This window comes from Muntiacus reevesi, chromosome X, assembly GCF_963930625.1.
Source record: "Muntiacus reevesi chromosome X, mMunRee1.1, whole genome shotgun sequence".
Taxonomy (NCBI): domain Eukaryota; kingdom Metazoa; phylum Chordata; class Mammalia; order Artiodactyla; family Cervidae; genus Muntiacus; species Muntiacus reevesi.
The window spans coordinates 113,224,384-113,250,907 of NC_089271.1; the positions used below are offsets into that span (position 1 = coordinate 113,224,384).

General features: G+C 39.8%; 1 pseudogene; it reads left to right on the plus strand.

Annotated features, from left to right (window-relative positions):
• Window positions 1-8,128: 8,128 nt before the first annotated feature.
• LOC136154671 (endoplasmic reticulum resident protein 44 pseudogene) lies at window positions 8,129-24,990 on the plus strand (annotated as a pseudogene).
• Window positions 24,991-26,524: the final 1,534 nt, after the last annotated feature.

A 26,524-nucleotide genomic window follows, 5' to 3' on the forward strand; every position in this document is an offset into this window, starting at 1 on the left:
TTTAAGTTAAATAAGCAGGGTGACAATATACAGCCTTGATGTACTCCTTTTCCTATTTGGAACCAGTCTGTTTTTCCATATCCAGTTCTAACTGTTGCTTCCTGACCTGCATACAGGTTTCTCAAGAGGCAGGTGAGGTGGTCTGGTATTCCCATCTCTTTCAGAATTTTCCACAGTTTATTGTGATCCACACAGTCGAAGGCTTTGGTGTAGTCAATAAAGCAGAAATAGATGTTTTTCTGGAACTCTCTTGCTTTTTCGATGATCCAGCGGATATTAGCAATTTGATCTCTGGTTCCTCAGCCTTTTCTAAACCCAGCTTGAACATCTGGAAGTTCTCGGTTCACGTATTGCTGAAGCCTAGCTTGGAATTTTGAACATTACTTTACTAGCGTGTGAGACGAGTGCAATTGTGTGGTAGTTTGAGCATTCTTTGGGGTTGTCTTTCTTAGGGATTGGAATGAAAACTGACCTTTTCCAGTCCTGTGGCCACTGCTGAGTTTTCCAAATTTGCTGGCATATTGAGTGCAGCACTTTCACAGCATCATCTTTCAGGATTTGAAGTAGCTCACATCCATGTGAATTCCATCACATCCACTAGCTTTGTTCGTAGTGATGCTTTCTAAGGCCTGGGTAGTTATTGTTCAGTCACTCAGTCGTGTCTGACTCTTTGCGACCCCATGAACTGCAGCACACCAGGCTTCCCTGTCCTTCACCACTTCCTGGAGCTTGCTCAAACTCATGTCCATTGAGTGGGTGATGCCATTCAACCATCTCATCCTCTGTTGCCCTCTTCTCCTGCCTTCAATCTTTCCCAGCAGCAGAGTCTTTTCCAGTGAGTCAGTTCTTTGCATCAGGTGGCCAAAGTATTAGAACTTCAGCTTCAGCATCACTCCTTCCAATGAATATTCAGGATTGATTTCCTTTGGGATTGACTGGTTTGATTTCCTTGCTGTCCAAGGAACTCTCAAGAGTCTTCTACAGCACCACAGTTTGAAAGCATCAATTCTTTGGCACTCAGCCTTATTTATGGTCCAACTCTGACATCCATACACGACTATTGGAAAAACCATAGCTTTGACTATACAGACCTTTGTCAGCAAAGTGATGTTTCTGCTTTTTAATATGCTGTCTAGGTTTGTCAGGGCTTCCCTGGTAGCTCAGCTGGTAAAGAATCTGCCTGCAGTGCAGGAGACCCCGGTTCAATTCCTGGGTTGGGAAGATCCCCTGGAGAAGGGATAAGCTACCCATTCCAGTATTCTTGGGCTTCCCTGGTGGCTCAGATGGTAAAGAATCCACCTGCAATGTGGGAGACCTGGGTTTAATCCCTGGGTTGGGAAGATTCCTTGGAGGAGAGCATGGCCACCCACTCTAGTATTCTTACCTGGAGAACCCCCATAGAAAGAGGAGCCTGGCGGGCTACAGTACATGGGATCACAAGGAATCGGACACAACTGAGCGACTAAGTACAGCACAGAACAGCAATAGGTTTCTCATAGCTTTTCTTCCAAGGAGCAAGTGTCTTTTAATTTCATGGCTGCAGTCACCATCTGCAGTGATTTTGGAGCCCAAGAAAATAAACTCTGTCACTGTTTCCATTGTTTCCCCATCTATTTGCCATGAAGTGATGGGACCAGATGCCATGATCTTAGTTTTCTGAATGTTGAGTTTTAAGCCAGCTTTTTCACTCTATTCTTTCACCTTCATCAAGAGACTCTTTAGTTCCTCCTCAATTTCTGCCCTTAGGGTGGTATCATCTATCTACATATCTGAGGTTATTGATATTTCTCTGGGCAATCTTGATTCCAGGTTGAGCTTCATCCAGCCTGGCATTTTGCATGACCTGGGTTTGATCCCTGGGTTGGGAAGATCCCTTGGAGGGGGGCATGGCAACCCATTCCAGTATTCTTGCCTGGGAAATCCCATGGACAGAGGAACCTGGCAGGCTACAGTCCATGGGGTCGCAGAGTCAGACACCATTGAGTGACTAAACACAGCACAGCATCCTGCATATAGGTTAAATAAGCAGGGTGATAATATACAGCCTTGATGTACTCCTTTTTCTATTTGGAACCAGTCTGTTGTTCCATGTCCAGTTCTAACTGTTACTTTTTGACCTTCATACAGGTTTCTCAGGAGGCAGGTAAGGTGGTCTGGTATTCCCATCTGTTTAAGAATTTTCCAGTTTGTTGTGATCCACACAGTCAAAGGGTTTAGTGTAGTCAACGAAGCAGAAGTAGATTTTATTCTGGAATTCCCTTGCTTTCTCTATGATCGAACAGATGTTGGCAATTTGATCTCTGGTTCCTCTGCCTTTTCTAAATCTTTTGTACATCTGGAAGTTTTCAGTTCACGTACTATTGAAGCCTAGCTTAAAGGATTTTGAGCATGACCTTGCTAGCATGTGAAATGAGTGCAACTGTGTGGTAGTTTGAACATTCTTTGACATTGCCCTTCTTTGGGATTGGAATGAAAACTGACCTTTTCCAACCCTGTGGTCACTGCTAAGTTTTCCAAATTTGCTGGCATATTAGGCCCCAGAAAAGGTAACGGAGACCAAGTAGATTGTTCTAAGGGTGTGACATCAAATTATAATTGGTCTTTAAAGTTATTTGTGAATTGAACTAATGAGTTCTTCAGAGGAAGTGCCTTGCTGACTGATAGGGTATTTTCCCCAAGTTCCTGAGTAGGTCCTGGAGCCCAGAACATCAGGCACAATTCCCTAAAGAAGTCTCTAGACTCATCACATTTGGTCTTATCTTCCTTATCTGTAAACTATATGATATTTTTGAGATGCCAAACTGGGTAGGTAATTTTCAGTTACATTCCTAATAAATTCTAATACAACTAGAGAGTAAGAGGAAACGATTTTGTCCAGATGTTAAGTAGTCACATCTTTGAAACCAAACTTGATGAGAATCCTCAAAGGAGACATTAATGGATGAATTTGTGTACTATGAAATATAAATCCACCCTCACTTATGCTCTGCTTTCCTGTATAAGAAAATAGCAACTAATTTGGAAACAAATTGAATTGTGATACTGAATTTGGTTTACTTAATTATGAGTCTCTGTGGTTTTAAATAACTGCTCATTTCTCAATGACATCTGCATCATCAAATTTCCTACCTAGGATGGACCTGACAATTTGTGTTTGCCAATTTAGTAATCCAGCCTGATGCTTCATTTTTGTGTATCTATATGGGGGTGAGGGAGGTGATTGGGAGGTACCTGAAAAGGAGGGTGTCTGGAATACTCAAGCATAAGATGGACTGCCTGGAGTCTAATCACATTTTGCTTTGGATAATTTGCTTGTTCATTTATTTATATAATTCATTTGATAGTGTAGGATTGAAAACGGCTATCATTTCTGAGCCCTTGAAAAGTAATTGTAGGAATAAATTGTAGCTAATGCCTAACTATTAGCCTTCATAAAAGGCAAACAACATGAAGCCAGCATGAGGACCACATTAGCGATAAGTGATAGTTAGAAAAATGATGCCTGGAACAGCAAGCAGTTGGGAGTTACCCTGAGATCTGAAGGACCAGATGAACTGTACTCAGGAAGGTCCCGCACAGCCACTGGAGTTCTTAACACGTGGGTGGGTCTGGGAAAGGGGCAAGGGGAAGTGTGAAGAATTTGAGGTTGGATTCTGCAACTTAACTATGGTCCTTTCATATAATCAGCTCAAGGGGGAGCAGATCTGATTCTTCATGGTCCCAAATCACCTCTAGTTTCCTAAATCTAATGGGCATTTTCCCATCCTCATCTTACAGGGCATCTGCCCCAGGGCTACTGTTGATGACTCCCCTTTTTAAAAAATTTATTTATTTTTTAACAGACTTGGACTCTACGGGAGAAGGCGAGGGTGGGATGATCCGAGAGAACAGCATCGAAACATGTATATTATCAAGTGTGAAACAGATCACCAGTCCAGGTTGGATGCATGAGACAAGTGCTCGGGGCTGGTGCACTGGGATGACCCAGAGGGATGGGATGGGGAGGGAGGTGGGAGGGGGGTTCAGGATGGGGAACACATGTAAATCCATGGCTGATTCATGTCAATGTATGGCAAAAACCACTACAATATTGTAAAGTAATTAGCCTCCAACTAATAAAAATAAATGAAAAAAAATTATTTATTTTTTAATTGAAGGATAATTGCTTTATAAAATTTTGTTGTTTTCTGTCAAACATTAACATGAATCAGCCATAAGTATACATATGTCCCCTCCCACTTGAACCTTCCTCCCATCTCCCTCCCCATCCCATTCCTCTAGGTTGATACAGAGCCCGTATTTGAGTTCCCTGAGACAAGACATAATGCAAATTGCCATTGGCTATCTGTTTCCATATGGTAATGTAAGTTTCCATGTTGCTGTCTCCATACAGCTCACCCTCTCATCCCCTCTCCCTGTGTCCATAAGCCTATTCTTTATGTCTGTTTCTCCATTGCTGCCTTGCAAATAAATTCATTGGTACCATCTTTCTAGATTTCATATATATGTATTAGTATACAATATTTCTCTTTCTCTTTCTGACTTACTTCACTCTGTATAATAGGTTCCAGGCTCATCCACCTCATTAGAACTGACTCAAATGTATTCCTTTTTATGGCTGAGTAATCCCTGACCTGCCTTTTGAGAAACCTGTATGCAACAGTTAGAACTGGACATGGACCAACAGACTGGTTCCAAATAGGAAACGGAGTACATCAAGGCTGTATATTCTCTCCTGCTTATTTAACTTAAATGCAGAGTACATCATGAGAAATGCTGGGCTGGAAGAAGCACAAGCTGGAATCAAGATTGCCAGGAGAAATATCAATAACCTCAGATATGCAGATGACACCACCCTTACGGCAGAGAGAGAAGAGGAACTAAAAAGTCTCTTGATGAAAGTGAAAGAGGAGAATGAAAAAGTTGGCTTAAAGCTCAACATTCAGAAAACTAAGATCATGGCATCTGGTCCCATCACCTCATGGGAAATAGATGGGGAGACAGTGGAAACAATGTCAGACTTTACTTTTTTGGGCTTCAAAATCACTGCAGGTGGTGACTGCAGCCATGAACTTAAAAGACGCTTACTCCTTGGAAGGAAAGTTATGACCAACCTAGATAGCATATTAAAGAGCAGAGACATTACTTTGCCAACAAAGGTCCATCTGGTCAAGGTTATGGTTTTTCCAGTGGTCATGTATGGATGTGAGAGTAGGACTGTGAAGAAAGCTGAATGCTGAAGAATTGATGTTTTTGAACTGTGGTGTTGGAGAAGACTCTTGAGAGTCCCTTGGACAGCAGGGAGATCCAACCAGTCCATCCTGAAGGAGATAAGTCCTGGGCGTTCATTGGAAGGACTGATGCTGAAGCTGAAACTCCAATACTTTGGCCACCTCATGCGAAGAGTTGACTCACTGGAAAAGACCCTGATGCTGGGAGGGATTGGGGGCAGGAGGAGAAGGGGGTGACAAAGGATGAGATGGCTGGATGGCATCACCGACTCGATGGGCATGAGTTTGAGTAAACTCCTGGAGTTGGTGATGGACAGGGAGGCCTGGCGTGCTGCAGTTCATGGGGTCGCAAAGAGTCAGACACGACTGAGCGACTGAACTGAACTGAATATTCCATTGTGTATATGTACCACAGCGTCTTTATTCATTCATCTGTTGATGGACATCTAGGTTGCTTCCATGTTCTAGGTATTGTAAACAGTGCTGCAACACTGTTGCATTGAACATTGGAATACATGTGTCTTTCAATTTTGGTTTCCTCAGGGTCTATGCCTAGGAGTGGGATTGCTGGGTCATATGATGGTTTTATTCCTAGTTTTTTAAGGAATCTCCACACCATCTTCCATAGTGGCTGTATCAATTTACATTCACACCAACAGTGCAAGAGGGTTCCCTTTTCTCCACACCCTCTCCAGCATTTATTGTTGGTAGACTTTTTCGATGATGGCCATTCTGACTGGTCTGAGGTGATATCTCATTGTAGTTTTGATTTGCATTTCTTTAATAATGATCGATGTTGAGCATCTTTTCATGTGTTTATTAGCCACCTGTATGTCTTCTTTGGAGAAATGTCTGTTTAGGTCTTTTTCCTATTTTTTGATTGGGTTGTTTGTTTTTCTGGTATTAAGTTATTTGAGTTGCCTGTATATTTTGGAAATTAATCCTTTGTCAGTTGTCTCATTTGCTATTATTTTCTCCCATTCTGAGGGTTATCTTTTCACCTTGTTTGTAGTTTCCTTTGCTGTGCAAAGCTTTTAAGTTTAATTAGGTCCCACTTGTTTACTTTTGTTTTTATTTCCATTAATCTAGGAGGTGGATCATAGAGGATCTTGCTTTGATTTATGTCATCGAGTGTCCTGCCTGTGTTTTTCTCTAAGAGTTTTATGGGGTTTGGTCTTACATTTAGGTCTTTAATCCATTTTGAGTTTATCTTTGTGTATGGAGTTAGGAAGTGTTCTAATTTCATCCTTTTACATGTAGTATCAGTTTTCCCAGTGCCACTTATTGAAGAGGCTGTCTTTGCCCCATTGTATATTCTTGCCTCCTTTGTCAAAAATAAGGTACCCATAGGTGTGCAGGTTTATTTCTGGGCTTTCTATCTTGTTCCATGATGACTCTTTCCTTGACACCCTCACTTTCCTAGCTCCCAGCCTGCCTTATTCTTCTTAGCCTTCTCTGTCTGTTCTCTCCCTGACGTTAATCTGATAGAGGTGATTAGAGTTACGTCTTCCATGCTCACATTCAATGCCCTGCTGAGGAGCACATTCATGCCTCACCTTCAATCCCTGCCTCTATACTGAGCTGACAGAATTTAGATTTCCAGCTCCTTTCCTCTAAGCTCCTGATCTATATATGCAGCTGTTCACTCCTCTGCTTCCCAGACATCTCAGTTCAACTCATCTCAAAAGTTATTCCCCTTCCTTCCAGCCCACTCCACACCATCACTTCCCCCGGGGTTTCCTATCCATGTGAATAGCTCCGAGCATCCACCAAGGGTACCAGCCTGAGAAGGAGTCACTCCTGACCCCTCCTGCTCCCTCACACTCCACATTCGATTCATCGGCAAGGCTTTTCAGTTAGACCTCTGACATCTCTCTCAGATCAACCCACTGCATGCGTTCGCTCTTCCCACTCTCCTCCTCTGAGTGGCTATCACCTCTTCCTGGACAATAGCATCCACGCAGATCTCTGCACCCTCACTCTGGTCTGCCTCCCCACAATCCATTTTCTGCACGGCAGCCAGATCTTTCAAAAACCTAAGTCAGGTCATGTTGCTCTCTGGCTTAAAATCCATCAACTGTTCCCCACTGGCCTTTTTAAAAGCAAGTCTCCTGATCCTGGACCAAAGACCTTGAGTGACGTGGGCCCACTGACCTCATCACCCACCTCATCCTGTACCATTCTTCCTTTCTGGGATTGCCCCCAGCCTAACTAGCAATCTCTCAACTCCTTCAACGTGTCACGGGTTTTCTTTCTTGGTGTCGTCCTTAAAGTTTCCGCTGCCTGTAAGCCTTTCTCCACCTACAAACCTGCCTCCTGCAGTCTCTGCCTAGAGAATTGCACATCCTTTAGTTGTTGTTTAGTCACTAAGTCATGTGTGTCTCTTTCTGCAACCCCATGGACTGTAGCCCACCAGGCTCCTCTGTCCATGGGATTTCCCAGGCAAGAATACTGGAGTGGGTTGCCACATCCTTTAGAGCTCTGACCAAATGTTACTGCCTTTATGATCCTCCAAGCCCAGCCAAGCCTTCATTATCTACTCTCCTAGCAACCTGGTTCTTTTCTTCCATCACCTACACACCTAGCAAGTAATTAAAACAGGAAGTATATGGTTTCAATTAGGCGATGCCCTTCACTAGGTTGTAAGCACCTGATCATCAGGGATGCTGTCTGCTTTTATATCACCAGCACCCCTCTAACACTGAGCATAGGACTTGGCACAAAATTTTGCTCAATCCATAGTGGTTAAATAAATATGTGAATATTGTTATTTCTTGCCCAATTGAGTATTGTTCGTGATCACTGAGTGCCAAGCCAGCATCCAGCTTGCATACCACTGTAGTCTCTGCTTCCCGTTTGGTGCCTGGCCAAGGAGCAAGTCTGGTGTAGGGGTGGGCATGGCCTCACCTCAGGGACACCTGGACCTGCTGCCAAATGCCAAGCCTGTGGCAGGCCCGGCTCAGTCATCTCTGCAGGAGAAACCACAGCTGGTGAGGAAGATCCCCCTGGAGAAGACTCTTGGGGGCTTTTGGAGCAGGAAAAGTGAAACAGGGCTGCCATTTTCCAGAGTCCTGCAGAATAGGAGCATTAGTGAGAGCATTAGTAACACCAGGCCCCAATGGCTCAGCAGGTAAAGAATCACCTGCAATGCAGGAGATGCAGGTTCAATCCCTGGGTCAGGAAGATCTTCTGGTGAAGAGAATGGCTACCCACTCCAGTATTCTTGCCTGGGAAATCCCAGGGACAGAGGATCTTGGCGGGCCATGGTGCATGGGGTCACAGTCTGACATGACTGAGTGAGCACTAGTAGGGAGGACCCACTGTCACAGGACCTGGTGCAGGCCAGCTTATTTTTATTTATTTATTTATTTTTCGACCAAGCTGCACAGCTTGTGGGGCCTTAGTTCCCCGACCAGGGATCAAACCTGTGCTTCCTGCATTGGAAGCACACAGTCTTAACCACTGGACTGCCAGGCAATTCCTGAGCCAGCTTAGAGGGCGTGCCAAGCACTGTGCTGAGAGCTTTACGGGCATTCTTTCATTTCATCCTTGAAAAACTCTGTGCATGTGTGATCTTTTACGGGGGAGAAAATTGGGGCACAACGAGATTAGGTAATTTTGTCAGGGTCATAGAGCCAGTCGGGTGGCAGAGCCATCTTGAACTCCAGTGTAGACACTTGTTCTCTGGACATAAAATAGACTCCTGCTCACGGGGCCTTGGTGTGCCCAGGTGGACAGTGAAGAAGTTGGATAAGAGTGCCGTCAAGGGCCTTTCGTAGTGCTTCCATCTGGCGGCAACAGCTTGTTTTCCAGGGAAAAGTGGCTGAACTGAGTCCTTTTCAGAGCCAGTTGTCACCTCCCAGGTCTCATTGTTCTGTACGGTCAGCCTGTCCCCGAGATCCCTGCCACGGCACCTTGCATGAACCTCAGCTCCACTCCCGCTGCGAGGAGTGGGGTTGATGCTCATCTGCCGCCCTGGCCCTGCACTCACAGGTCTGCCTCCCCAGCCCCCCTCCTTCCCACCCCCACAAGCTGATGGAGGTCCCCTCTTCCCTTGGCAAGCCACTTGTCCTGCCTCCATTCTCCCGCTCGGGGTTGCTGGGCGGTTGTCAAGGCTCAGGGGAGCTGACTCTCTCCCACAGCTGGGTGGTCAGCGTCACATTTTACAGTCTCCTGGTAGGAATTGCTACTCTGCGTTGTGTGTGTCCTCCATGCCAGGGCGTGTGCTGAATGCCGTACTCGTGTCTCCACATGGAATTCTTGCCATCACACTGTCAGAGAGAGGCCGTCCTTTCTACATGAGCAAACCAAACCTCAGGGACGACATCACAGAGCTCACCTCTAAAAAGTGGCCCCAAGCGTGGGAGGTGGGAGGGAGGTTCAAGAGGGAGGGGACATATGTATACCTGTGGCTAACTCGTGTTGATGTGTGGCAGAAGCCAAAGCAATATTGTAAAGCAATTACCCTTCAATTAAAAATAAGTTAAAAAAAGAAAGTGGCCCCAATGGAGGTCCAAGGCCAGTCATTTTCTGCCTATGCTGCTTTCCTGTCACTTCCTCTCCATGTGGGCTTTGGCCAGAGACCTCCCTGAGCCTCAGTGTCCTCATGTGTGAAAGGAAGATGATGTGAGCGCCCATCTCATAGGGTTGCCAAGAGGCTCAAAACACAAGCTGTGTAGACCTAGTGCGGAGGAAGTGCTCCGTGTGTTGTAGCAATTACACGTGTGGTGGTTGTAGTTAGTGATGTAGCCTTATGCCTCTAAACTGCGCCCACTGAGCTCTTCCAGCCAGCTCTTTTCCTCTGAACAGCCAGGAGGCTAGAGTGTAAGAGCCAAGCCGCTTTGTGGCCAGGGAACATGGTGGCTTTTCATCTCTCCACATTCCCTTCCCCAACCCATCCCGTCTGCCCTGGGAGAGCTGGCTTTTGAGTCATGGCTCTGCCCAGGTGACGAGAATAATGAGGTGATCCACCTAGTAGGCGACTGAGCTGCTCATGCCTAATAAAAAAGACAAATTCCCGAGGCTAGCCAGCCAGTGCCTTTAAATAAAACTGAAATCCAGTGAAAGGAGAGATCTTCACAGTTGTTGAAATCATGGCCTCCTGCACCTGCAGAAGGGAATGTGTGGCAATCCCAGGTTGAAATCTAATGCGTGGCCTCCTAATCTCTTAGAACTGATTACTTTAATGAATTTTAAAGGTAGAGCTTTAATTAAAACAGGTCTTTGTGGACAGAAAGCATGCTATTTTGTGAGCTCGGTAAATATTGCCTTTTAAACTAATAAGTTCAGTTACCAGAAATACTACCGCATATAAACAGTTGGTTTTTTTCATCCTGTGCTGTGGAAACATAACTAGATATTGAAGAGAGGCTGGCTGCATTTCAAAGTCTGGCATTTGGCTCTGCAAATAATAGCGACTTAAATGTACAGGATATCTTTCTTCTCTGGAGCACAAAGAACTTTCCAGGCATGATCTCATCCTGTCTTCAGACATTCCCCTCTGAGGCTGGACTGAGGAAGACAGTGTCCATGGTGGCAGCAAGGCCAGGCCTTTCTGACTCCCCCAAGACCCCTATTGCACCCCCACCCCACCCTGTACATTGCAGAGAAGGCGGAGACCACCCAAAGGGACACGATAATTTATTCTCCCTTTCTTCTTACCCAGCTGGTAGGTACCACTCTCCTTTTGTTCAGAATAAAAATAAATAATACGAGTACTCAGGCTGATGTTATGTGCCAGGCTCTGGGCTAAGCATGAACTACTATTTCATGTAACACTCAAAACAATCCTGGGACATATGTACTAATATTATCCACAAAGGTTCCTCCACTTCACTCACTAACAGCCTTGCTGTGTCCTGCCAGTCCCCCCTGCAGGTCCCTCTTAGCTCTCTGTTCTCATTCCCTCCCCTTTCTCCTTTGTCTGGTGGGATATCTGAGAGTCGAGGATAGGCTAGAGCAGTAGGCCCCACATTGAGAAATTAGTTTGCCAATATTTTTTTTAAAAGAGACCCTCTCTTAGGCATCTTCTCTGTGCCAAATTTTATGCCAATCAATTTTACATTAACTATTTACCTTTCCCAGGAGCTCTGTGAGGAAGGTAGCATTATTATACTCATCTTAGTGATAAGAAAACCAAGACTTAACAGAAGCTGAGATCTTCTCCCAAGACCGTAGACTTGGTAAATGACATGTCCTGGCCTTCAAACCAAACTGTCTGCCTCCAGAGGCTGCTCTATTTCCATTCAACTCACTACCTCCCAAAGTCTAGAAATCTGTCTGCAAACATATATGGAATTCTGCACCTTTTCCCATTGCACATCTCCCATTGGTCACATTCGTTGTAACTTCCCCTAATAGCAGCATAATTTATAGGCTGAGAGGCAGTGTGCGTGGCTTGTGTCACCTGTCAATCACCTCTAATTATGTGACTCAGTCCTTGAGTGCTTCATTGTCAGAAAGCAGATCCTTTCTGTCAGTAGAGTTCTGTTTTCATTCAAGTAACCTCTAATTTGTGAGCCGACTATTCCCTTTGGATTATTTGGAGAAGGTATTAGTCATGTCATGGTCAGTTTCAGGAAACCCACTTATTTTCCTTTTGTCTTTTCTTATCTCCAGATTTATTGTAATGCCCTAGGGATTTGCATTCCTAGCTGAAAATCAAAGAATGGAGGACTTGACCTTGGAGGATGTTGCAGAGACCCCTAGCACTCACCAATATTCATGTTCTACTCTTCTTAGGCATTTAGTTCAACTATCGTTCCTAGGCTCCCCTGCAATAAGGTGTGGCCGTGTGACTATTCCACATGAAACCAATGTAAAAGATGTGAATTTTGTCCAGGGTTAGCCCAGAACAACTCCAGGTAATCCTCAATCCCTTTCCCATATCTCAGTCAGATTGATGGAGAGAACTCTAAGCATTGGGCTTCCCAGGTGGCTCAGTGGTAAAGAATCCACCTGCAATACGGGAGACATGAGTTCGATCCCTCGGTTGGGAAGATCCCCTGGAGAAGGGAATGGCAACCTACTCCACTATTCTTGCCTGGAAAATCCCATGGACAAAGGAGTCTGGCTGGCTAGAGTCCATGAGGTCACAAAGAGTCAGACATGACTTCGTGGCTAAAACAACAAACAACAGCTCTGAGTATGAGAGGAGCCTGGATCCAGGATGACAATGCAAGGGCTGCCTAACCAGGAATGCTTGCACTGGGTTATGGCTTGAATGGAAAACAACCCTTTTTTTTGTTTTGCTACTGAATTTTGAGTTATAGAGGCTAGCTTTACTGACCTTAACTAATATAGAGGAAAGCAATAATTTCTGAATATCCAAAATACAAATGGAAAGGAAGGACGTATAATAAGCCAAGAAAAGCAGAATCACTGATGAGGAGGAATCTGATATACAGTGAATGAATTACCTTCTTTCTCCATGTCCATATATCCTTTTTATTTCTCTCATCTCCCTCCTGCAAAGGAATCAGCACAACTTTGAACAAGATCATTTCCTCCCCATATAGAGCTGATTAAAAACAGTAGACACCAATGGATGAATGGCTTCTATGTATGTGCAAACCCATTGATCAACCTCAACATCTCACCAATTGGTGGAATATACTAGATGGAGATTGTTTGAGGAGGAGTCTAATGTGTGGAGGTCACTGCTGAGCAGAGAGAGGTCTTCCTTTCCTACCACCAGTCCTCATGGGTCTCTGGAGATCAGCTTGTCTTCCCAGTCCTTTCAGTGGTGACTCTGACCCATGAGAGTCAGCACAAGCAGAATCATCCCATTGACGGAAGGGAGTTATGCATGTTCAATACCAGAAACCCTCATGGAGCCAGGACTTTGGGTGGGAATGCAAAGAATCTTCTATAGTTTTAACAGGTGACATAGGGACTCGTAACTTTTATCCACTGTGGAGACCTTTCTGTTAGATATGGAGGGGGTTTTTAGTAGATTGTATAGATGGAGACATGGAGGCCTCAGGGGGTGGGGTGGACATGACCTGTTCAACACCTCCTGGTTGGTCAGCACTAGCAGGAGAACTAGATTAAAGCTGACTGTTCCAGATCCTTTCAAAGCAAGCTTGGCTTTAATCATTTTATAAAAATGAGAAGTAATTTTAATGTAATAAATCTTTTATAGTATGGTAGGCTTGGAGGCATATCTTCTCCCCAACTCAGGGTAAGTTATGGAAATATAACAGGGTGAGTCATCTCTTTGTGTGTATATGTTTATTTGAAAGTATCAGAATATTATAAATGAAGTGTTTTTCTGAAAAATTAACTTAGAGATTTGCCTGAAATCGTGCAGTTTTTGCCTCTGCTGTGTTATGTAAAAAAAAAAATGGCTCCTTGATGAGTGACTAATAGCTATGTATCTGTTTATCATTATTCAGTCATTAAACATTTACAGAGCACTTGTTGGAGAGCTGGATTAGGTGTTCTTTGGAGGGTTGTGTGGATATGTGGGCCAAAGACATGTCTTGCTCTGGGACACAAGCCCTTCAATCCTCAGGATCCCTCCCCTATATTCCCCCCACAATAGCCTTTCAGAAAGTCAGAGCAGCTCTGACCACAAAGAAAAGTTCTGCCTTTCCCCTGTCAGCACTGCTTCATTCAGGATCCATCTTTTCAGCTTCATTCCCATAGTCTCCCCTGTTTATTAGCCTCTTTTGTTTTATTTTTTAAAATGACTTAAATTTATTGTCATTACTTTTTGACCATGCTGTGCAGCTTACAGGATCTTAGTGCCCAGAACAGAGACTGAACCCAGAACCCTGGCAGTGAAAACACGAAGTCCTAACCACTGGACCACCAGGGAATTCTCTAGCCTCTTCTGCTTTAAATGATCTCTCTTGCTTTTTATTAAGCACTGAACTTTTTAATTATTCAAAAATGCCAGATTCTTTGTAGAAGATATATAAAATATAGACAAGAAAATTGAGAAAAAATGGATTAACTCCACCAACCATAAGAAACCACACAACATTTAGTGAACATGCTTTCAGTCTTTTTTCCTATGCATAGTCACATGTGTTTTAAATTTATGCACGTGAAATTATATTTCAGACACTATAACTTGCCTTTTGATCAATCGTGAGAAGATTTCCATGACCACAAATAATTCATTTTTACTTTTAGTGGCTGCATAACATTGTACTGTAAAGAGGAACTGTCGTGTACTTAACCACATGTTGATGAATATTCAATTATTTCCAATTTTTCACTGTAATGAATAGTGCTTCTGTATTTATCCTTATATACACACACGTTGTTGTTTAGTCACTAAGTTGTACCCAACTCTTTTGTGACCCCATGGACTGTAGCCCACCAAGGTCCTCTGTCCATGGGATTTCCCAGGCCAGAATCCTGAAGTGGATTGTCATTTCCTCCAGGAGATCTTCCTTACCCAAGGATCAAACCCATGTCTCCTACATTGGCAGGTGGATACTTTACCACTGAGCCACCAGGGAAGTCCTATATACACACATTTGTATGTTTATCTTATTATTTCCAAAGAATAAATTCCTAGAAACTGAATTTCTACATCAAGGGGTATATACTTTTTTGAGGTTTTTAACCCTTATCTGTTTAGCCCTTGAGTCTATGGGCATACCACCCTGAACCTGCCCGATCTTGTGTCTTTAGCTTTTGATCCACCTTCTCCTAAAAATATTGCCTCCCAGATTATTCCATTTTCACTTCAGAAGCCTCAGACCAAGTATTGCCCCACCAACCAAGACCTTAGGTCATACAGTCAGCCAGATATTGTCAGAGCAGAATCTAAAACCTTAATTTTCTGACCTAATTGACTTATAAACATTTGGGTTACCACTAAGGGACTTCCCTGGTGGCTCAGTGTTAAAGAATCTGCCTGCCAATGCAGGAGATGTGGTTCAATCCCTTGGTTGGGATGATCCCCTGGAGAAGGAAATAGCAACCCACTCTTGTATTCTTGTCTGGGAAATCTCATTGTCAGAGGAGTCTGGTGGGCTACAGTCCATGGGGTTGCAAAAGAGTTGGACACGACTGAGCGAGTAAACAACAACAACAAAGGGTTAACAATGGCCACCACTTGCCCACTCTTTCTTGCCAATAGTGATCTGGCTGCTGCCTGGAAGGGGAATCTGGTTTGCAATGGGCCTCTAGCTTATCTTCGCATTTTTACTCATGTCCAAATGGAAATCACATTACTTAAAATACAAACATGATTTAATGATTTTTAAAATGTGTAGCTGTCTCCATTCTGATTGCCCATTAAGGCAAGGAGCACGACTATGCAATGATAGGAAAAAAAATGACATGCAGATAAATGTGAAGCTGAGAGGAAAGGGATGCAAGAGACGTAGCTTGGTCTAGTAGAGAAGAGCAAGAAACCGTGGTTCTAAGTTTCACTCTGCCAGTAAGCCTCTGGGTCATTGAGAAATCATTTTGCAGAGGAGGTTGGACATTGATCTCTAGGCTTTCTGCCAGTTTTAGTGATCTAGGATTAAAAATCAACAGGTTTGAAGTTTACCCCTTTTCCCAGGTTTATAGAGAAGGGGGTGTTTGAGAAGTCTAATGATAGACCCTGGACCCAGGGCTTAAAGCTTGAATCAAATGGCTATGAATTTAATGAGCCTTAAAGTCCCCTTTTTCACTTTCACTTCACTTTCAAAGCCTGAATGTGACTAACTTAATGTATCTCATGGAATCTAAGATGCCATACTAGTAAGACGCTCTCTTATATACCACTAAGAAATGTTTTTTTAATGCTTACCATTAAACTATGAAACAATACTGTTTTATATATCAATTATAACTTACATCCTAATCTCAAATCTTAAGATTATCTGGCCTTCACACTCACAGACCCCTCTACGTTGTACAGAGGAAGAAAGCATGGAGAAGTAACATGAGTAGCCCAAAGCCACAGAGATAGTGTGGGACTAGAGCCAAAAAACGATAGAGAGAAGCACTTGCAGAATAGAGGAGTAAGGATGTCCAAAAGTCATTCCTCCATGAAAGTAGGGAAAACACTGGCAAATTTATCAAAATCAACTTGTTCACAACTTTTTCTAGAAATTAACCAAAGGCTTCAAAATCCATGGAGAGTTTTATTCAAGAAAAATAGCTGGACTTTGATAAGAATAGAAGACTTTGTTGTGTTTTAACTTTCCCTACTTACATCCTCCTCTCCCCAACTCAGTGGCAGCCTTGAAAACCAGTAGCCTAGGAGGAGAGCCAGTGTTAGAAGGAAAACAACAGAGCATCAAACTATGTGGGGCAAAAACTAATAGATCTGCCAAGAGAAATAGATAAATATGCTATTATAGTTGAAAACTTCAACATCCCTCTCTCAGAAAAGGATAGATCCAACAGACAGAAAATCAGTAAGAACAGAGTTGAACTGAACAATACCCATCAGTCAACTGAATATAACTGATATCTCTAGACTACTTCTAACAAAAGCAGAATACACTTTCTTATCAAGCTACCATGGAATAGTCACCAAGATAGGCTACACTTTGGGCCATAAAACACAACTTAACAAATTTAAAAGACTAAGGTCATACAATGTCTGCTTTCAGACAGCAATGGAAAATGATAAGGAAGGAGGACTATGAACAACTCTAAGCCCACAGGTTTGATAACCTAGATGAACTAGACCAATTCCTTGAAAGACACAATTTGCCAAAACTCACACAAGAAGAAACAGACAACAGATATGCCTGTATCTAAAGAAGCTGAATCAATAATATCCTTCCAAAATAGAAAGCATTTGTCCCAGATTGGGTTCACTGGTGAATTCTACCAATCATTTAAAAAAGAAATTATAGCAATTCTTTACAATCTCAGAGAATAGAAGCAGAGGGAATACATCTTAACTCATTCAAGGGCATCATTGCCCTAATATTAAAACCAGACAAGACATTACAAGAAGACTGCAGACCAATATTGCTCGTGAACATGGAAAAATCCTCATCAAAATGTTAGCAAATTGAATCCAACAATGTATAAAAAAGATTATATACCATGACTAATGGGATTTATCCCAGGTGTGCAAGGCTGATTCAACACTTGAAAATCAATGCAATCTATCTTATCAACAGACAAAAAAGAAAAAGTATCACATGATCATATCAATAAATGCAGAGAAAGCATTTGACAAATTCACACTGAACTCTTAATAAGCTGGAGTGGAACTTCTTCAACTTGATAAAGTTGGGTGAAAGTAATTATACAATTGTCCAGCCCATAGAATATACAGCACCAAGAATGAACCCTAATATAAACTATGAACTTTGAGTGATTATGATGTGTTAATGTAGGTTCATTAATTGTAACATATATACCTCTCTGGTGGGAATGTTGATAATGAGGGTAAATATGCATGTGTGGGGCAGGGGATATGTGAGAAATCTCTATACTTTTCCCTCACTTTTTCTGAAATTTTATTAAAAATTTTTAATAAAAATGATCCATCTATGTTCACTTTACAAGAGGGTCACTTTAATTAAAGAATCATTATAAGGGACAAGGAATGACACTATTTGTTGATAAAAAAAGTAGTTCATTAAGAAGATCCAATAATTATAAATATATACATAACTAATAATAGAGCCCCAAAATATAGGAGCCAAAAACTGACAGAAATGAAATAGAATAGATAGTTCTCCATAATATTTGAAGATTTAAATACCTCACCTTAAAAAATGAATAGAATAATGAGAAGATCAATAAAGAAATGTTGTACACCAACAGACACTGTATCCAACAGCACCAGACTATACATTTTTCTGATGTGCACTTGGAACACTATCTAGGAGACATAGGCCATATTACCACAAAACAAGTCTCAGTAAATTTTAAAATATTGAAATCCTATAAAGTAATGTCTCCAACTCAACAGAAACTAGAAATCATTAAAATAGTAAATCTGAAAAGTTCACAAATATGTGGAAATTAAACAGCACACTCTTAGACAACCAATGGATCAAATGAAATCACAAGGGACATTATAAAACACTTGGAGATAAATGAAAGTGAAAAGATCTTATACCAAAACTTAAGGGATGCAATGAAAGCAGTGCTCAGAGGGAAATTCATGACTATAAACACCTACATTACAAAAGAAGATCTCAAATCAATAACCTATATCTTTGCACCATAAAGGAAAAAAAGAGAAAACTAAACCCTACTGTAGCAGAAGGAAGGATTGAGTTTAGAATAGAAAAATTTTTAAAGTACATAAGAGAAAAGCAATAGAATCAATAAAACCCAAATTTTGGTTCCTCAGGAAGATCAATAAAATTGGCAAACCTCTAGCTAGACTGACCAAGAAACACAAAAAGAAGACTCAAGTTATTAAAATCAAAAATGAAGTTGACATTACTACAGACCTACAGAAATAAAAAAAATATTGTAAAATAGTACTGTGAACAATTGCATGCCAAAAAATTAGATATTCTAGATCAAATGGATAAAGTCCTAGAAACAAACTACCAAACCTGACTCAAGAAGAAATAGAAAATCTAAATAGACTCATAACAAACTGAGATTGAATCAGTAATCAAAAACCTCTCCACAAAGAAAAACCTAGGACCAGATGAATTCTACAAAATATTTTAAAAAGTGTTAACACAAATTCTTCTGAAACTCTTCCAAAATATGTAATTTTAGAGGAATTATTCCCTAATTTATTCTTTGAAACCAGCATTCTGCTATCAAGGCCAGACAAAGACCTCACAAGCAAAGAAAACTACAGATCAATATCCATTACAAATATAGATGCAAAAATCATCAACAAATTACTAGCAACCAAATCCAGCAGTATATTAAGAGGACTCTAAACCATGAGCAGTTGAGATTTGTCTAAAGAATGCAAGGAGTTCGACATTAAGGAAAAGAACAGTCAATGTATATTAGTCTACTAGGACTGCCTTAACAGAACGCCACAGCTTGGGTGGCTTAAATAACAGAAATTTATTTTCTCAGACATAGAGGCTGAAAGTCCAAGATCAAGGTGCTGGTTGGTTTCTAGTGAGTCTTCTCCCTTGCTTATTTCTTGCTGTGTCTTCACATGGCACTTCCTCTGTGCTCATGCACTCCTAGTGTCTCTTCCTCTTCTTGTAAGCATACCAGTCCTATAGGATTAACACCCTATCCTTATTACTTCATTTAATCTGATTACCTCCTTAAAGGCCCTATCTTCAAATACAGTCACATTGAGGGTTTGGGCTTCAACACATGCTTTTTTTTTTTTTGAGGGGGACATGATTCAGTTCATAATTTAATATACCATACTAACAGAATGAAGGGGGAGAAAACTCATATGATTATCTCAACTGATGCAGAAAAAAGCATTTGATAAAATTAGATTTCCCTATTTATGATAAGAATATTCAACAAATTAGAAATAGATGGGCATTTCCTCAACATGTTATAGTGCATTTATGAAAAACTCACAGTGAACATCATATTTAATAGTGAAAGACTGAAAACTCTCTCTGTAAGATCAGGAACAAGACATGCAACTTGCTTTCCCCAATTCTATTCAACCTTGTACAGGAAGTCCTAGCCAGAGCAATTAAGCAAGAAAAATAAAGATATCCAAATTGAAATGAAGTAGAACTATCTCTATTTTCAGATGACATGATCGTACATATAGAATTCCTAGAGCATCCACAAAAACTATTAATGCTATTAAACAAGTTCAGAAATTTTTCAGGATATAAGTTCAACATAAAGTGATCAATTGTAACTTTATATGCTAGTAATAAACTATTCATAAAGGAATTTAAAGTAAACAGTTTCATTCACAATAGCAAGAAATTTAACCAAGATGGTACAAGACTTATACACTGAAAATTACAAACATTGCTGAAAGAAATTAGATTTAAATAAATGGAAAAATACCCTGTGTACATGAACTTGAAGATTTAATATTATCACTATCTAATACTCCCTGAATTGATCTAAAGATTCAGTGCAATTCCTGTCAATATCACAATAGCCCCCTTCAGTTCAGTCACTCAATCGTGTCCGACTCTTTGCGACCCCATGGACCACCACATGCCAGACTTCCTATCCATCACCAACTCCCGAAGCTTGCTCAAACTCATGTCCATAGAGTCAGACATCAAATACTCCCACCCCCTTATTTTTACATAAATGGAAAAGTTGGTCCTAAAATTCATATAAAATTTCAAGGGACTCTGAGTAGCCAAAAACAGTTTTAAAGAAGCAAAACAAATCTGAAGGAGTGTCTCCATCCATTCAGGCTGCTATAACAAAATACCATAGACTGAATGGCTTATATACATCAGAAATGTATTTCTCACAGTTTTGAAGGCTAGGAAGTCCAAGAATGTAGCACAACAGATTTGTCAATGAACACTTTTTGGCTTTGCGCCATCTAAGCTGTGTAGTCAAGGTTAGTATTTACCATCTATGCTACCTCTTTCAGGCCAGGTAGTTTCAGAGTGGTTCTTTTTTGTTTTGTTTTCATCTTACTTTATATGACTTCAAACTTTAATAAATAGGGTGAAGGAGAGGGAATGTAACTGCTGCTATTAATAATTTTATATTAGCCTATAGCCAATTAATGATGTCATCATTTCAGTTGAAGAGCAAAGGGACTGAGCCATATATATACATGTATCCTTTCTCTCCCAACACCTCCCCCTCCCAGTCCAGGTTCAGAGTGGTTCTTTACACTATCCCAGCCTCATCAGTTCCCAAGGCCAGATTTCCTGGTTATCAAAGTTTGGCTATAATCCTGTTCTCAAGGATCCTGCTACACAGTAAATTTTCAGTGTTTGTGGTTGTGGTTATGGTGAGTGGTGATGGAGTGGTGGTGGAGGCTGGTTAAACATAAACACCCATCAGCCATATTTGGGGCTTTTAAACTTGATAAGCCTCCACATTCTCTACACACTTTCTCAGCGGATTTGAGAATAGTTATTTTAAATGGTTGTTTTAAAAAAGTACATCTTGAACTTCACAGTGAAGTCTGAGAAGTCAAAGCAACTACATGCCACAGTGGAATTAGATGTGCTAGATAATGGGTGGACTTGTACTCAAACTTGAGCAAAATGTTCTCATTGGATTTTTTTAACCATTGTCAAGATGAAATGAGTTATATGAGACAGTTTAAATTCAGAGAAAAGTATACAGAGTACTAGAAGAGATACACCCATATACCACACCCGATATTAACAAATGCTAAACTTTTGCTTCAAGTTTTTTCATTTTTTAAAATAAAATTATATTACAGAAATTTCCAGTTGTAAGGTGGTTGAATAAAATATTCGAGTTAGGGTAAATAGACCCCTGGGAATACAGAGGTACTCTATATCTATTTCCATATCCTCTCCTTATATATTCTCTCCTGAAATTGATCAGACTGAGTAAAGATAGTAGAAGGTTTAATAAACTTGCCCACTGATAGATCATTAAACATAATTTTTTAATGAAATATGACTAAGTGATTAGGGCATATGATTCGAAAGGAGTTCGGGGAATTGAATGACTTTGCTATACCAAACTCCTTTTAATACTTGTTTATGTGAAAAAAGTCTCCTAGCCCTCCCACATACAAAAATGTGAAAGAGGGATAGAATTGATGCTGAACCTTGTCTAATTCTGTCAGAAAGTAGTATCATTTAAGAGATACCTAAGTTAAAGGAGAACCTATCCTCATCCAATGCATTAAGAAATGAATTTGCAATAAAATTTTATTTTTAGGTTTAATAAATTTAATTGCTTAATAAATATTAAACATTTTTATTTAGTATTATAAATAAAGCAATTAATGATTAATAATTATTTAATAACTATCTAATAGTTAATAATTATTTAATAAAATATTTAATATTTAATAAAATAATTAAACACTTTATATTCTTTTTAAAAGTGTGTAATAGTGATAATTATGATGCAGTTCAGAAGAAAGGCATATAGAACTTTGTGCCAATAGAAAATTTTTAAAGTTAATTTCAATTTACATGTGTATTTTGATGTGTCTTAACTATAGACATTCCAGTATAAAAATATATTAGGATAAAAATACTGGGGGTATGGAATGGATATATGAGGTCAAAGAAAAATAGGAACTGTGTATATTTAAGGGAGATAATGCTTCAACAGTTTTTATTTTATTCACGATCTGGGGAAAATTATATTCCTTGTACCTCCTTACACATACGAAATAAAGAGTCAACATTAAAATGTGCAAAGATTTGAAGACCACTGAAGTAAAGATTATATTGCCTCCTTCTTTCAGAAATCATCTTAAATTAACCAGTATGAAAAGAAATCAGTATACACTCTGTAACCTACAACAAAAATGTATGAAAAAGGGATGCCAAATATAACACATGCAGGTATGTATGCAGGTATGAAAGATACCAGGTGAGGTTAGGTGGGACAGTAAAATTCAGTTGAAGCTGGCAGAAATGATACATTGAACATTCTCTGATCAAAATGAACTATATGTAGAAAAATTAGATAACAGTAATAAGAAAACACTATCACTTGAAAAATTATAAATACTATATGAATTTTAAGATCAGTTGGTCATGGAGAAGGAAATGGCAACCTACTCCAATTTTTGAGGAAATTCCATGGACAGAGGAGCTTGGCAGGCTACAGTCCATGGGACTGCAAAAGAATCCGACACGACTTAGAAACTAAACAACAAGGAATTTATAATTCAGTGGGGAAGAGAAGGTGTATGTGTAAATAATTAGAATTCCAAAGTGAGAGTGATAGGTGCCCTTAAGGTATTTGTAGAAGTGGGTTGTAGATCTTGCTTCTTCCAGTGTCCTCACCTTAGGCCTACTGATTGAGAACTGGCACTTTAGCAGCATACATGGCTGATTCATATATGCCCATTAAATATGAGAAGTACAGCTGTAGATTTCTGAAAAGAAGAAAATTTCTTCTCATTGGCAGAATCAGAGAAGTCTTCTTGAAGGAAGAGGAGAATAGAGCCTTGAAATGTTAAACTGATGTTAAATTTTCAGTCTTGAGTGGAATGAAGAAAGTAGCTTGTACCCTTCAATAACTTAATAAATATTATGAATTAGTTACCTTCTTTTTTGGTTTTATTTTTTTAAGGAGTCTTATTGTGTGACATGCTGACATGGCCAGATATCAGAAATGGCCCTAAAGAAACTGGCAAAGCCCTTGGCCAGTTTCCATTAGAATGGCTCTTTATTATCTTAGCCAAAATAAAATCATGGTCTTTAGTGGATTCTCAGTAGCCTTCCAAATACTCCACTCAAGAAGACAGGGACAAAAATAGGACTTTGGAGAAGTTTCTTATGTAATGCCATGGATCTCAGGTCTTGGTTCAGTTCTCGTAAATATTACAATGCAATTCTAACTGCTTTGATTCCCATGATGATATTGTTATCAAGATCTCTGATTCCTCTAATTCTGGTATTTTCTCATTATGTGAAACCTTGAACATTATACTTTAATGTACATTTTAGTCACCTGAGTTTGTAGACATGAACATTACTAAAGTAATACAAAAAAAAGAAGAAAACAATGAAAAAGAAGGAAAAAATCATCTTAGAGAAATATTCAAGTATTGGAGCTAAAGACAACTGTCAGAAAGTGCCATGGAATATTGCTAGTCTAGAGCTTCGCTCTTGTCTGTCTCAGAAACCAAGACAAATGAGGTATTACTTGCATGCTTCCACAGTTCTGTGGAACTAAAAGTGGTAAAAAAGCAGATTGTTGCACACAATTTTTGAGGAAGCTTCCAATGTCATTAAGGAAGAATATACAAATGCAAATCAAGTAGTGTTTGCCAAAGTTGACTGTGATCAGCACGCTGATATAGCCCAGAGATACAGGATAAGCAAATGCACAACCTTCAAATCATTGCATAATAGGATGATGATGAAGAGAGGATACAGGGGTAGTGATAAGTGAAAGAACTTGCAGATTACATCAGGAAACAAAAAAGTGACCCCTTCAAGAACTTTATGACTTAGCAGAAATCACCACCCTTGTCCACAGCAGAAGAAATATCATCAGATATTTTGAGCAAAAAGATTCAGAAAACTATAGAGTTTTTGAAAGAGTAGCAAATATCTTGCATGATGATTGTGCCTTCCTAGCTAGCTGCGTTTGGGGTTGTTTCAAAACCAGAAAGATTCAGTGGAGACAACATAATTTACAAACCATCAGGGCTTTCTGCTCCAAATATGTTGTACTTGGAATCTATGACAAATTTTGATGAGACTTACAATTAGATTTAAGATAAATGTGTTCCTCTTGTCTGAGAAATAGCATTTGAAATGGAGTGAGATTGACAGAAGAAGGACTGCCTTTTCTCATACGGTTCCACTGTATGAAAGAAGATACAGAAAGTTTAGAAATGTTCCAAAATGAAGTAGGCCAACAATTAATAAGTGAAAAATGTACAATAAATTTTTACATGTTGACGGTGACACATTTAGACATTGTCTTCTGCACATACAGAAAACTCCAGCAGATTGCCCTGTGATAGCTATTGACAGCTTTAGGCATATGCGTGTGTTTGCAGACTTCAGTGATGTAGTAATTCCTGAAAAACTCAAGCAGTTCATATTTGACTCACATTCTAGAAAACTACACAGAGAATTCCATCATGGTCCTGACCCAACTGATACAGCCTCAGGATAGGAAGTCCAAGATGTAGTAAGCAGTCCACCTGAGAGCTCCTTCCAAAGCACCCAGTGAATATAAGTATACTTTATTGAGGGATGGAGATGAGCTTTAAAAACTTAGAAAAACAACTTGCAAGCCTTTCAATTATGAAAATTATATTTTCATAATTCTATGTTTGTTTTTGTTTTGAATAAACTGAAAGATTTGGGTTTTTTAATTAATTTATTTTTTAATTGAAGGATAATTGCTTTACAGAATTTTGTTGTTTTCTGTCAAACCTCAACATGAATCAGCCATAGGTATACACATATCCCCACCCTCTTGAACTTCCCTCCCATCTCTCTCCTGATTCTACCCCTCTAGGTTGACACAGCCCTGTTCGAGTTTCCTGAGACATACAACAAATTCTCATTGGCCATCTATTTTACATATGGTAATGTAAATATCCATGTTAGTTTTTCCATACATTTCCCCTTCATACATCTCATCTTCAATTTTTATTTTGAATAAACTGAAAGAAGATTTTTTTAAAAAAAGATCAGTAAGTTAAATTCTATGGAAACTTCTATTGGAGTTTTGATTGGGATTGCAATATATTCATAGATAACTTTGAAGGAAACTGACATCTTAATCATTTCGTGTCTTCCTATCCATGCTTACCTCTTTATTTAAATCTTCTTTTAAGTGCTTCTGTAAAAGTTTATATAATAATTGATTACATATAGCTGTGATGTACCTCTTTTGATGTAATTTATCCCTTATATTTTATGGTATCTTATATTTTGTCTATTTTTCCTTATTTATAGATACATTTAGTTATTTTTTTATTTATCTTGATTCTTGAATCTTGCTCATATTTTTTTTGGTCATTTATCTTTAGATTTTCATGGATTTTCTAATATAACCACATCATCTGTAAATAATGAAAATTTTATTTTTTCTTTTATAATCCTTATTTTAATTGTTTCTTATCTTACTTCATCAGCCATGATCTCTAGTGAGCGGTGAATGCATTGAGATAATCAACTTCTTTTCCTTGTTCCTGATTCAATATCAGTGTTTCTAACATTTTACTACAAAGCATGAGGCTCACTATAGTTTTTTGTAGCCATCTAAGGTTAAGAAAATTTCTTTTATTCCCATTTTGCTAAGAATTTCTAAATCACAAATTTGTGGGCAATTTATTGAAATAACTTATCTGCATTTAGTGGGATGATTTGATCTTTTCTTTGCTTTTTCTATAATTCCTGGAACAAATTCAACTTGACTTAGTCATGATGCAATTTTTAAAAAAATCTTGGCCACACCACACGACATTTTAGTTCCCCAGCCAGGGACTGAACCCCCAGCCTCTGCATTGAGGGCACAGAATCTTAACCACTGGACTGCCAGGGAAGTCCCTCTGATGCAGTTTTTAGAAAAACTAATTTATTGGTTGGATTCGTCTGGCAGACATTTTAAGAGTTTTTCATTTATAACCTTAGGTTGAATTTGCTTATAATTTTACTGTGTCTTTTGGTTCTTAACCTTTTTATTGGTTTATTTTGAAATTTAGATTGTAATAAGATCATAAAGGAATTGAGGGCATTGCTTCTTTTTCTATTATCTCAAATAGTTTTTAGAAGATAGGAGGAATTTACCTGAAC